The following is a 12,733-nucleotide window of genomic DNA, read 5'->3' as shown; positions in this document are numbered from 1 at the left end:
CCCGTACTCGGAGCTGTCTATCCTAGGGGAAAGTCGAATGGTCAAGGGCTCACCGTTGCCAAATTTGTGTTTTACAGTACGGCGAGTTGGCAAATAAACGATACAAACTTCGTCATGTCGTATCAACTTGAGTTTTTTTTGTCCTATAAATGTCCTGTTGAGACTAATAAACTCTGTATTTCCTCTTGAAAAAGTGGGATCATTTTGAAGCCACTTCCAGTCAAGGAACAGGAACATGTTTACAGCACAGGAAAGTAGGAGCCGCGTCACGACAGTATACGTCTAACAATTCCAAGAATCTGATTGGCCGAAGAAGAAAGCGCGCGAAATTTTGTGCTTTTCTTTTCGCGGAATTTACTTACAGAATACAGTTTTGTTTACAGTAAGACTGACGGGCCCAATGGCGCGAGGAGATGGAATGATGGGATGTCTACCCGGATTCAGTATTGAGCAACTTTATTTTCACCAAGTTTACATTGCGTCGTGTGCAACATACACATTATCTAACCATCAGCTCTACCTAATCCCGTTAAGGTGGCTCCATAGGGTTTCTTGATCGCGCGAAGAATGGGTACGAAAGAGCGAGCTTGAAATGCTGGCAAATCAAAACAAATATGGCGGCTTCACGCGAGCGTGAAATTTTCGGCGAGAAAACACGAGACTTGCTTCCTGCCAATGAAACAACACCCGTGCTTTCCTGTGTTGAGCAGATAAAAGCGTTAACAACACCCTAAAAAGGTGTTTACAACGTCCGCAGTGCTTCTGGCCGCTCTTGTGTACGATCGAAAGCAAAAGAGAAAATAAAGAATAGTATCCGCGATTGTGAGATACTTCGAGCAGAATTTCAGAGATTCTGCTACATAAAGGATTAAGGAATGTCTCTAACTAACCTTGGGGTTAACAGATATTCGCACAAAAACCGACAACAACGGGGAACGCTCGTCTTTACACATCAACTCGTTTAAACAACTCGTATGGTTCGAAAGTTCGCGCATGCTCAAATAGCGATCTTGGACAATTTCTATTCTGATGACGTAATTGTTATTCGGGCGAAAATAGAAATTTTCCCCTTGTATTTACTAGAGTTTCCTTCGGTGAAATTCCTTAAAATTTGGCATAGATGTGATACCTTTTTAACTGCCCTTTTTGCCGTATTTTTAAAAAAATCTGTAAGCCAGTTTTTTTGCTTAGTCAAAAAAACACAAAATAACCAAAAACGCAAAAACAACCTGGACAACCCCTAATTGTTTTGTTTTTGAAAGTTATTTCTCATCAGATTCAATCCGTTGGGAGAATTTCAAAAATTTTCACCGAAGAAAATTAAAGAAATTTAAGATCAAAGCCATAAAAACACCAAAAAATAGCACTCTTTGAGTAGATATAGCTCAGAAACAAAGGCCGTTATTTTAAAGAAAGAATAATGCACAATATATTTTAGTCCTTGTTTTTAATATTTCGGCAGCTTTTATTTAACTAGTTTAAAAAATAACGCGAAAATGATCTCTTGATGGGTATCACTTGTGCGCGCGCCGTAATATCTCAAAACCCTATGGAGCCACCTTAAGCGTCGTCATCGCGCTCGTTGACTCGAAATATTCACACGACTTAACTCTCAGAAGTTGCTGTAAATATCTGTTACCAATCAAAGACTCTAAAGGGATATCTGTAGAGCTACGTCATAAGAATGGAATTGTTCCAGTCGAATTTAACACGTCTCTGGTTTCATCTTTCGTGCAAAGTAGAATGAAAGTGGCAGACGAATGACAAAAACCGTTTTACCATTTGATAATTTATTAGTTTGATTACACCCTCATATCTGGGTAACAACAAACATTTCATGGCGGCTACAACTACATGCATGTTTTCAATTGTCATTTAATCTCGAATATATTCAAACAGTCGGCGACTAAAGCAAATAAAGATATCCTCATCTAAGAAACCAGCAAATTCTGAAACCTTAAGCTAAACTTTCATCAATCAGAAATAAGATAAGAGGCCCATGATCGCCAGTTGTTTTCGTCCTTAGTTCGCAGATCAAGAATACAGCAAATTTTACTTCTTCTCAGTTTTTTGGCTTTAAGGATATGGAAAGTAAGCATGTTCTGATCTTGGCTTATGATGGGCTCTTCATATTTGGCTCTTCTAACAGACCTGACCTGATTATCAATTGAAGTTTCTGTAATCCGCAAAACTAACACTCGAAAAATCGGTCTTTATTTGTACGGCTGTCTACTGTTTTAACTTCAACTAACATTGCTCCGCGACACAGTTCAAAATCATCTCAAACAACTAGTTTTCAATCTATTTCAGCAAATTTAAATGAACTTTACCACAAATTAAGATGTTTGGTCAAAATGTTCGATCAAGAGTCAAAGGTAAAATCAAAGTCCAAATCATCTGGTGCTCCATTTTTGGCTTGTTGCAGAAGCTCCTCAATAGTCGCCTCTTGTATGCCAAAGGGAAGGTCTTTCCACTTTTTAAACATCCTCCTGTTAGGGTTCTTGCCTGGGAATTCCAGAACAAAGCTGCAAATCTTGATGCACATCCACTCCACCCCGGTGATGAGAGCTGTCACCCCCAAGTCCTCATGGCACTTTTTGCAATAGATTTTCTTGTTCATAACAATGTCATCGATTGTCTTAGGATTGGGATGCTTTTTGATGTCAACCTAAGTAAAATAAGGAATATAAAATTTTTTGAATAAACCGTCTAAAAGTTCGTGCAGAACTGGCAAGAACGGTACACGTGGTTTTAAACAACTAATTCATTTTAAGAAATGAAGAATATTGATTCAAGAAAAAAACGAATGAATGAAATGATCTTCGCAGTTACGAAATTGCGTTGTTTAGCCTAAAAGAGACTAACACGTTGTAGCCATGGAAGTTAGTTTACTTTTTCACACCATTCCAATTCCAGTGGAATCAGTGTCTTAACGTATCCCCAAACAGTCAAACTAATTCTGAGACAAATTGTTATGAGATTTGTTATGAGAATTACAAAGAACGATAAATAAAAAAACAATACTTGTGTTGAGGCACCTTTGGGGCTAAAGTTATATTAAGACAAGAGCCTGCGAATCTTTTTGCACTTGTACGAATAGTGGGTACTTAGAACAAAGTAACGGTCGGGTAGGTGTTAAGGTTTTTATTGGGTAGAGCTCGGCCAATTTTGATGTTTTTGAGATCGTAAATTTGCGTCGATATTTTTTGGGTGAGTCCTGTTGGTGCAAAGTTTAGCCAACGTCTTTTATGAGCTTGATACGCTATATCCTTAGGGACTTTTAAAATATTCAAAGCCTTTTGTAAGTTTAATATTATATACTCGTGCGTTATTTTAAGAAAGCCTTTATTTAAATAGGGTTACTCCATCAGCTTTTACAATAAGAAAACTGTTATCAATAGAGGCCCTAGTAAAAAGGAAAAAATGGCATTAACTCGTGGCTTAATTTACACCACCTTGTAAATTTCAGTTTTTAATTGAGTGCTGCTCGTCAGGATAGAAAAGTATAAGTTTTATCAAACGAAAATACTGTAACGTAGGAAATTTGCTTTACCTTGGAATCCCTGAAGTCACTGTTGATAACCACGTGGTGACTTCCTTTGATCGTTCGGATGTCATGTGCTTGACAAGCCTCTTCGTTGCACTTGCGGCAACGGAAGGTAACGTCACCAGGCAGATGCACTGACTTTCGGGTAGCCATCACTTGTTTCTTGAAGTATCGATCTTGCAAGTTCTTACTTTGTATATCCTGAACCTACATTCAATAGAATAGTAAAGAACAAATTTCATTATTGTCGGAGAAGCAATTCCCTAACACGAGGTCCGTAACGCTCTAAGAGACTATTCCAAACCACAAACATTGCACACAAATACAAGTACTTAGGTTACTCCAATCTCCAATCGTATACGTTACTCTCGCTGGGATAGAAATTGGCCCAGTTACCTTTTGCGTAAAGGTTCGTGGATCCATCTTCTGCACAATACTTAGAGCTTCAATCATGAGGGTTTCTCGGAACCAGCTGGTGTATTCCCTTCTTAAAGCTCCTGAGTCTTGAGCCACTAACACGCTGTACTTTCCCTCGTCTGCCCTAGTGGATTAAGTGAGATTTCAAAAGGATTAGGACTTACAAAATAATCTTTCCTTACTGCAAAAGAAACTCATAAGCATAAATGTTGAACTACTCGTATATGGAGACTCAATGTGCGAGACTTGGTTGCGGGCTTTTTTCTCTATTATCTAATGGTGACTGTGACGCTCGATTTCGCTCAGGTTTGATAAACCGTCAGTCACCAACAGCAATCCTTTTCATGACTAACCGGGTGATCACACTAAACAAACTGGAATTATGGCAGGCGGGAAAAGATGTGCTTCTTGTGCTGCTCGAAAACATTTTCTTGTTGGGAAAAAGGGAGGAGGAGGGTTAACTTTTGATATCGGTAACACAAGAACTGACTTAGATATAATCCCTTCATTTCCACCTGAAGGTGTGAATAGAAATGAGTTCTTCAGCCATGTCTATTGTACCAGCTAGACATTTTGCAAGGGACCTTGGTGGAACATTGAAGTTTAGATGGTTTCTTCTGGAATGTTTTCGGGTTGTATCTTTAGCTACCATGGATATACGGTTAAGGTTTTGTTGGGAGAAGTACACTAGCGGTAAAAGAAATTATATGTATTTGAGGGTAAGCTTGGGTTTGTCGTTCGCTCTTAGACGAAATACGCCAAGAACACCAAGACAAGGTAATGAATTGTTGAAGAGAGAGCAAATTGTAATGTGTTTTCAGCGAGTCACAAGGGCAGAATTTAAAAAAAAGTGTGTCCGCTTATTTGACATAAAAACCTTGTGGATAATAGTACCCCTTGAACATCTTTCGTTCTCTAGTATAGTAGTTTTTAACCAAAGTAAAACATTATTCGTGAAGGTTTTCATTGACGTAAATATGCCTTTTGGCTTATGAATGCACATTTAAAAAAAAGGTTATCTGCAGCAGAGATTAGGGGAAATCCATATCGACACTGGTGAACCAGACTCCTGTCAATGAAACTGCAGTTTACCTGACACGGCCACGTGACTGCACTGTGGAAATCTCGTTGCCCATCATATTGTAACGGATGACATAGTTACAGTCCTTGATGTCTAAACCTTCTTCGGCGACACTTGTTGCGAGTAGAAGATTCTTTTCTCCAGTGTGGAATCTCTTGATGACTCGTTCCTGTTCACGCTGGGTCATGCCAACTGGATTTAAAGAAGAAGAAGAAAGCAATTAGTTTTCAACCAGTCTTACTTCAACGACTTTTATTTAACATTTTCGCTTCCATAGACAAAACATAAAAATAGCTAAATTTCGATATATTAAAATTCTAACTTGGCTCCGGGGCTTACGGGAATAAAGAAAAAGAAATTATTTATTTATCTTTTGATCTCGATGCAAAAAGATTGTCTGGCAGGTAAATTGCAACAATTGCCTTTCAAACGGCAACCACATCTCGCCGAGCCAGGGTAGAATTTTAATAAATATATAGAAATGGGCCTATTTATCGTCATTTCCAGGCTAAACGAAGCCCATACACCTAACCATTTACTCTGGAGATGACTGAGCAGTGAAAAAGGTTAGATGTTTAATTTTATTGTTGTAATTCAATGCAATGTAATGCAGTGCAGTGCAATAATTTTAATATAAAAAATCCCACTAGCCCATCTTCCTCTTTCCCTGACAAAAGGCCTTTCTTCGATATACACGATAAGGTTAAGCGATGCCACTTATGGGCATCATACTTCCGTTGCAGTGAAATTGCATAAAAATGCTTAAAAATACCTTCAAAGGGAAAATAGCATATATTTGGAGAAATTTTCTTAATGCAAAGCAACGTTTTAGGATTTTTTTAGAACAACTGTCGAGCAACTTTTTGGATTTGTGAGCAACTTTCGAGCAGCGTTTTAAAAAATGTCGAGCAACGTTTTGGGAAATTTCGAACGTCTTTGTGACAGCCTTACTTCAGAGCTCATACTATTACAACTGGTCCTCAACTAGAACGAATTCTATCTTAGATTTCAGTTGACAATTCTTTCCTGAAGAGAACATTATAGTTTACTTTCATTGCTCAACATGCATTGAACATGAAGCTTACTCTTACTATTGCCATCTCCACTGCCAACAAGTTTCTCAGGCCTAAGAACAGCGTTCAGCTCCTTGGTTTCCTTGATCCAGTCCAGCAACGCGTCTGTAGATTCTCGAGTTCTTGTGAATAAGATACCCTTAGGACCTTTCCACTCTTTTTGGACGTGGTTCTTTTCATTCTCTTGCATCGTGTCTGCTGAATTTCTGGCGTTGCTTTGGCTCATCTCGGTCAGTTTCTTTCTTGTCTTTTTCCTTGGCTTCAGCTTTACCTTCTTCCGCTTCGTCTGTACCGCCAACCGCTTTATTAGCACCATCACTGCAGGTAATGTCTCCTTCCACCAGGTCGTAGTCACTGCTGGTACCTTCCACTTGCCCATCTGCCTTCTTCCCTGACAAAAGGCCCTCCGACGAAGTTTTCACTGCCATTTTCGTTGCCTCCATTTTCTTGTTCGTTTACGGACATCGCGTCTTCTTCGTTTTCCAGATTCTTTTCTTCTTTTTCATTTCCTTCTCGACTAACTTCATTTGTTTGGCCATGCTCGACTATCGCTGTCGTGCTTGGCATCTTTGTTGCCATCTTGTTTTCCTGAGCTCGTCACCACTCGAATCTCTATTCCCGTCCTCTTCATCATGACATCCATTTTTTCCATCTTCTCTTGCCTTTCTGGACTGGTCTTTGCTCTCTTTATCTTGCTCAGCTTTTTCCACGCCTTCACTCATAAGCAGTTCTTTGAGCTGCATCAGTAAAGGATTCTTTGGTTCGCCATGTTCTTCTACGTATTTATCCAACGTCTCCATTGCACGCCCAAAAAGTTTCGTTAACTTCCTGTCGATCTCTAGGAACTTTGCTTGATCCAAGGAGTCGAAATAATCTTGTAGACGTTTCTTGGCATTTTTCATTGTGGTGCTTGCGTTGATAGTTAGTGCCACGTGGTATTCACGAAGATGTTCGGTATACGTCACAAGGAACCGATCTGCATCCGCAATAGAGTCTTTGTAGAGCTCTTCTACCCACTGGCGATACTGCTGACCAGCTTTGTCCGGAGGCCCGGCCTTGAAGGATTTTCCTTTAACTCCTTTAATTAAGGCTTCTAGTTTATTCATAACCTAAAAAAAAAATACAGATATATCTCATTGCCATAGCGTAAAAGCAAATAAAGTCTGCCTATGGGCCAAGTGGTCTCATACCGCTCGGAGCGTATTTCGGTTTCTGTTACATTAAGTGACTAGGAGTATTTCTACTTCCCCTTGGATGGGGTGCTAGTCTATTGCAAGGTCTTTCCCCGGCACTGAATACGGCTGGTACCCATTTATACACCTGGGTGAAGAGAGGCACCGTGATAGTAAAGTTTCTCGCCCCAAAACACAACGCAATGACTCCGGCCAGGGCTCGCCGATCGAATCCGGACGCTTGATCCGGAGTCCAGCGCGCTTACCATTACACCACCGCGCCTCCGGCTTGCGTTGTCATAGCGTTTTGGTTATTTTCTTAGTTTAGTCAATCACGACAATGACAGATTTGTATTTGTTTTTGATTTGCAGATCAAAAATTCTACGTTTTTTATCGAGATGTGGTTGCCTTTCGAAAGAGAAATGTTGCGATTTACCTGCGAAATAATCTTCTCAAATGGATCTTTGTCACTCTTGGGAACGTTGACTACTTTTCTGTCAGGAACGTTTGCGTACTTTTTGAGCTCGGACTCATTTTTCTTTACTGTTGAAATAACTTCTGCATCCAAGTTAGCAGAAACAAGAAGTATGTGCTCTTGTGCTTTCTCCACACTCTTGGCTTTTCCTGTGCCGAGAGACGCAGTAAAGCCAACAATCTAAACACAAAAAAAACGATAAATGTTATCATAGCAAACAAGGTTAGGATATTAATTAAAGTCATTGTAGTACGAACGGGACTGTGGAAACCACCACTAGAAGCATTGTTTAAATTGTATTATCAAAACGTCAAGTGCACGAGACAGGCTACGAGGAAAACGTTTTGGCGTGTCCTGAACGATGTTGGTATGGGTTTAAATCTGGTGTCGACCATGACTTTCATAAACCCTGGCTAGACTTCATTTGATTAATTGGCCAGCAGAGTTTAACCTTAGTTGAGGTGTTTCACGAGATAAAGAAATAATATCCCATCGTGTTACACATTATTCAGATTAACAGTTTGGCTTTTTTGGGGGGTTGGGTGGGGGTGACGACAAGAATAAATCTGGTTTCATATTTGCATATGGTTTGCGAGCCATTTTATGAAATAAAAATACCTATCTAAAAATAATGTTAAATTATACCTGTGGTAAGCTGTGCTGCTTTCCAGCCTGCTTTTTCAAAGCAAGATATCGATCCATGATTCGGTTGTAAGAATGTTCCTTGTCTGCGTGGTGACATTCATCAAACAGCAGGAGACTGATGTCGCTCAGTTGTACTCTTTCCTCTTTATTTTTACTGTTCAGAGCGTTGACAAGTATCTGCGCAGTCATAACAACGACCTTGTGGCTTTGCAGGAGATACTTCAGAGGGATTTCCGTCGCGTTTGCACCAGAAATTTCACCCACAGAGTATTTGTCTCCCAGGAAAGCTTCGAATCGCTCCTTCTGCTGAAGAACGAGATTTACCGTGCTCACGATGAAGACCACTCTTCGTTCTTTTGTATTGTCATCGTCTGCTGCTGTATAATTAAGATGGATACAATCTGTTAAAAATCGATGACTGGTACTGGAAATAATTGATATGAAGTTAACATGACATGACTTATAATGGGAGCTTGTTACGACGTGACGTGACGTGACATGACATAACATGACTTGACATGACATAACATGGTGTGACATGATATGAAAACTCCGCCCGTCAATTAACGTGCAGTTTAGTATAAACCGCATGTGCCATATGCGTATTCCATTGTTTGGTTGTCCTTGGGACAGTACAAGAAGCAAAGCATTTGGAAATACAGCGTGTAAAAGCGATTTGCAAACGTTGGCTACCATTAAAAAAGTAACTTACCACCATTTCCAGCGTCAAGGTGTTGTTTGGCAATATCTATCGCCACGTAAGTCTTTCCACTGTTGGTGGGCGCGCAAATGATGGTATTTTTACCTTCGTTCGCTGGAGCTGCCAATTCCTTTTGATACTCTCTGAGCTCCAACTCACATCTGCCAAAAGAATTGGCATTGCTTCCCAGGAACACTGCAAGAAAAAAATGAAGAGACATCTTGAAATATTTTAACAAATTATGATTTACGATGAAGGAATATTTACCTAAGATAAGCATGATTTTATGTCCTAAATGCCTTAAAAAAGTGACGTAAACAAGTTTAACAGATTAACTTTCAATCCTAACTTTTTGTATGTTAGTAAATAAATGGAATAAATGACTTCTTACCTGGAGGGATGTCTATTTCCAATTCAGGTACCGATCCATCGTCATCAATACTGCCTTCTGAAAATCGACAGAAGGCAGGTATCATTAATTAAATAGAAGAAATAAAACAGAGTGACACTTTCTTTCCTATGATTGCTCTTGGAGATTTTGTTAAAGCCTTATTACTCTTTTAAGCTAGAGGTTCCTTGAGGTTTCTTGCAACCGTGGTGTGAAGTTCTTTCTTCACATATTCTAGGTTCATTTTCTTTTCGTACATTATTATGTATTTAAAAATAAAGTGTTATAGAGTTAAAGAACTACCTTGGTCACTTGATAAAGTGCTGCGAAAACTATCAGCCATTTCTTGCTCAGACTCAATATCTGTTGGTGCATGAAAATACAAAAATGATTAAATGGTTGAGTCCAAAAAGAAGAAGAAGAAGACGAAGACGAAGACGAAGATGTCAAAAAAAGGTAAAAGTTCTAAAAACTGAACGTTTCTGATCCAGTGTTTTCATGAGGATTTACCAAAAACTTAGTCATTACAGCTTATTTTGGCAGTTAACAAATTTTCTATTGTTTACTTAACTCCTGTCAGTTGAAAAAAAGATACCAACTCTTCCCGTAGATGTATTTATGTTACAAGTTGAGAAACCCTATTATTTACTAGATTGGCAATAAACTTATTAAAGACGTTTTACCACATTTCATTGCCACATGTACCTGCAAGTTTCTTTTGGATTTGGTTAAAACGGTCTTCAACAAGACTGAGTTTAAGCTCCAAGGGTTTATCCGGGACCTTTTCATCTTCTTTCAGCGTGTTCTCTACCAAGACCGTTTGAAGCGTGTCTTGGAATTTTCCTTCGCTGTACATCTCCCACAGTTTCTTGGCTGCTTGTTCACTTGACAAACGAAACGTTGCGATGATGGAGCCTTTAGCAGTGCTGACAAACACAGCACCCTGAGGAAGATGCTATAAAAAAAGAAAACAATATTCGGTATGGTCGAGACCACCTGGTCAACCCTTCATTCAACAAGTCCAACAAGACAACACAAATACCAACAAGAGTGTTTATAACTCTGTGTTTGATAGCAATCGACTATTCGAAATACTAATTGAAAACTTGAAACTTGGAATCCCCAATCAAAAGCACTCCTAATGTGCTTAACACTATGACCATGCTCAAAATTGACGCATTGTTACCTTTTGCAGCTCCTTTCGCATTTTCTTGCTCTCAGGAGATGAATGATCTTTGAATTTTTTAGCCAAATACGTCTCCAACTCTGAGCAGTCTTCTGGTTGCTCTTGGCTATTCTGTGGCAGCAGGTTGCCTTTAATCTTAACATCTGATAACAATAACAGACAATAAAGACATTGATTTAAAAAAGTTACCAATGACAGCTAGTTGCAGTCTTCTTTTTGTACTATAGATATTCCCCACCCGGGGACAAGGAACTAAGCACTATGGATATTCATATTAGTTTTCTTTTTGTACTTAGGATATTCATGCATGACTTTCTTTAAATCCGGATCTGATAACAAAGGTACACACAAAGACTTTAAATAATCAAAACTTTACAGTGACAGCTAATTGCAGTTTTCTTTTATACTTAAAAAAATCCATGAATAAATTCCTATAAATCCAAATCACCTACCAATTGCTGTACCAATCTTTTTGAAACCAACCCCAGACCCATCCGTGTCAGCGGTTTCATCATCCTCTGTATCAACTGCATTTAAAATAAATTAATATATTTTATTTTTTTTAAAAATGCCCGCTTTGCAAAAAAATATTTTCGGTTAAAAACCCATACTTAATGTTTGATACGTTGTATAAACCAATCGTCTTCAATAAGACGATTTGTATTAGTATTGTTTTCATCACGGGTGACCGTTCAGTTTCATGACTTACGACGACCGAAAATGAAATCTGCCCCTAATGCGTGGAAATGAAAATTTATCATGGTTCGATGCATTTTATCGTACGTGTTATGTCAAACCCTTTGAAAAGTGTGGACAAGAATGAATATTTTTGCTGGTTTTCGGCTCGTACGAAAAGATCATTTAAAGAACGTATCGATGTAAAATATATAACGTGTAAGAGGCCTACGACTTAATGGAAGGGACAAAAGAAAAACACGAATATGGATCATCTTTTAAATTAACATAAATTAAGAAGAATTTGATTATAAACAAAACCGAAACTTCTTAATTCCACTTTGTTTATTAAAGCGGCAACGTGTATTTTAAAAAACCTTGTCTGTTGGCAGTGCTAAGTTGCAGCTCTTCGACTTCCTATTTGGAAAGCACTTTCACTTTCACTTTCACCTTCTTTTTGTAGGGTACAAAACAACACCGTAAATAATAAAATATATATTACAAACGGTTACCTGGATAATTGTAGTAAGGATCCAATAACAAGGCAGTGTGTTCGAATCCGCACTTTCTCAAGGTTTGCACGAAGTCCTGAAAACCTTTTTGTCTCCTTTTTAACCGATCAACAAGAACATAATTTGCCCTCGTTGGGCCTTCGTTTTTCTGCGAAGCTTCAACAACTTCTTTGTCTGTCTTTTGTAAGGAAGACAAGTAGGGAAGCAATTCAACGGGAATAACCTCCTCCATGAAATCTGGCAGTCGTTTATCCAGGATTTGTTTCTCGTAGTTCTTCATGATGCTTGCTTAACTGTAAATCTCGACTTGAAGCTTTACCCGAAGCGAATGAAACTTTACTAGGCCGGGCATTTATTTATACTAGTGAAAGTAAGACCCGTAAACGACAGGGAAATTCCCGGAAGCGTCGCACGATTTTCTCGGAAAACACTGCCACAAATTTCACTTTCGTTCGTCTGAGAGACATTAAAAAGTCGAATTTCGAGAAAATATGATTTAACCAATCGGTTTCTTATTTGAAAGTTAGCTGGATTCTTTAAACAAAACCAGAAAATAATTCATTTCTGTCTTTTTCACCGGAACCAGGCATGCGACTGAAAACGATTCATAAGCACTTCCGGTATTGGAACTTTCCCGAAATGCATGTCATTAATATAAAATTACGGCAAGAAAACCGCTATTTAAGAGGTTTCGCTTTCGATTTGGAATTATCTTCACATTTTGATTCGAAATTTAACAAAAATCTTTCTTTTAAGTCATTAAAAGCGTCTTGGTTCAAGAAAAATTCGGCAAAAAAGTTTGAAATGTAAATGATTAAAGTGTTTTGTTTTATTTTGAATATGGTAATGCGGGTCAGTTTG

General features: G+C 38.7%; 1 pseudogene across 1 annotated transcript; it reads right to left on the bottom strand.

Annotated features, from left to right (window-relative positions):
• Window positions 1–1,773: 1,773 nt before the first annotated feature.
• LOC144633565 (ATP-dependent RNA helicase DHX58-like) lies at window positions 1,774–12,449 on the bottom strand (annotated as a pseudogene). The gene is made up of 16 exons (XR_013567070.1): window positions 11,873–12,449; window positions 11,138–11,212; window positions 10,686–10,828; window positions 10,205–10,454; window positions 9,803–9,862; window positions 9,503–9,559; window positions 9,124–9,306; window positions 8,412–8,788; window positions 7,728–7,946; window positions 6,723–7,227; window positions 6,541–6,639; window positions 6,137–6,497; window positions 5,057–5,237; window positions 3,944–4,088; window positions 3,554–3,754; window positions 1,774–2,668 (listed from the first exon to the last, which is right to left on the bottom strand). The product of XR_013567070.1 is annotated as an ATP-dependent RNA helicase DHX58-like (transcript).
• Window positions 12,450–12,733: the final 284 nt, after the last annotated feature.

This window comes from Oculina patagonica, chromosome 1 (assembly GCF_052425735.1).
Source record: "Oculina patagonica isolate OP01 chromosome 1, crgOcupat, whole genome shotgun sequence".
NCBI classification, from domain to species: Eukaryota; Metazoa; Cnidaria; class Anthozoa; order Scleractinia; family Oculinidae; genus Oculina; species Oculina patagonica.
The sequence above is the reverse complement of the archived record's forward strand: the minus strand, read 5'-3'. Positions and strand labels throughout refer to the sequence as shown.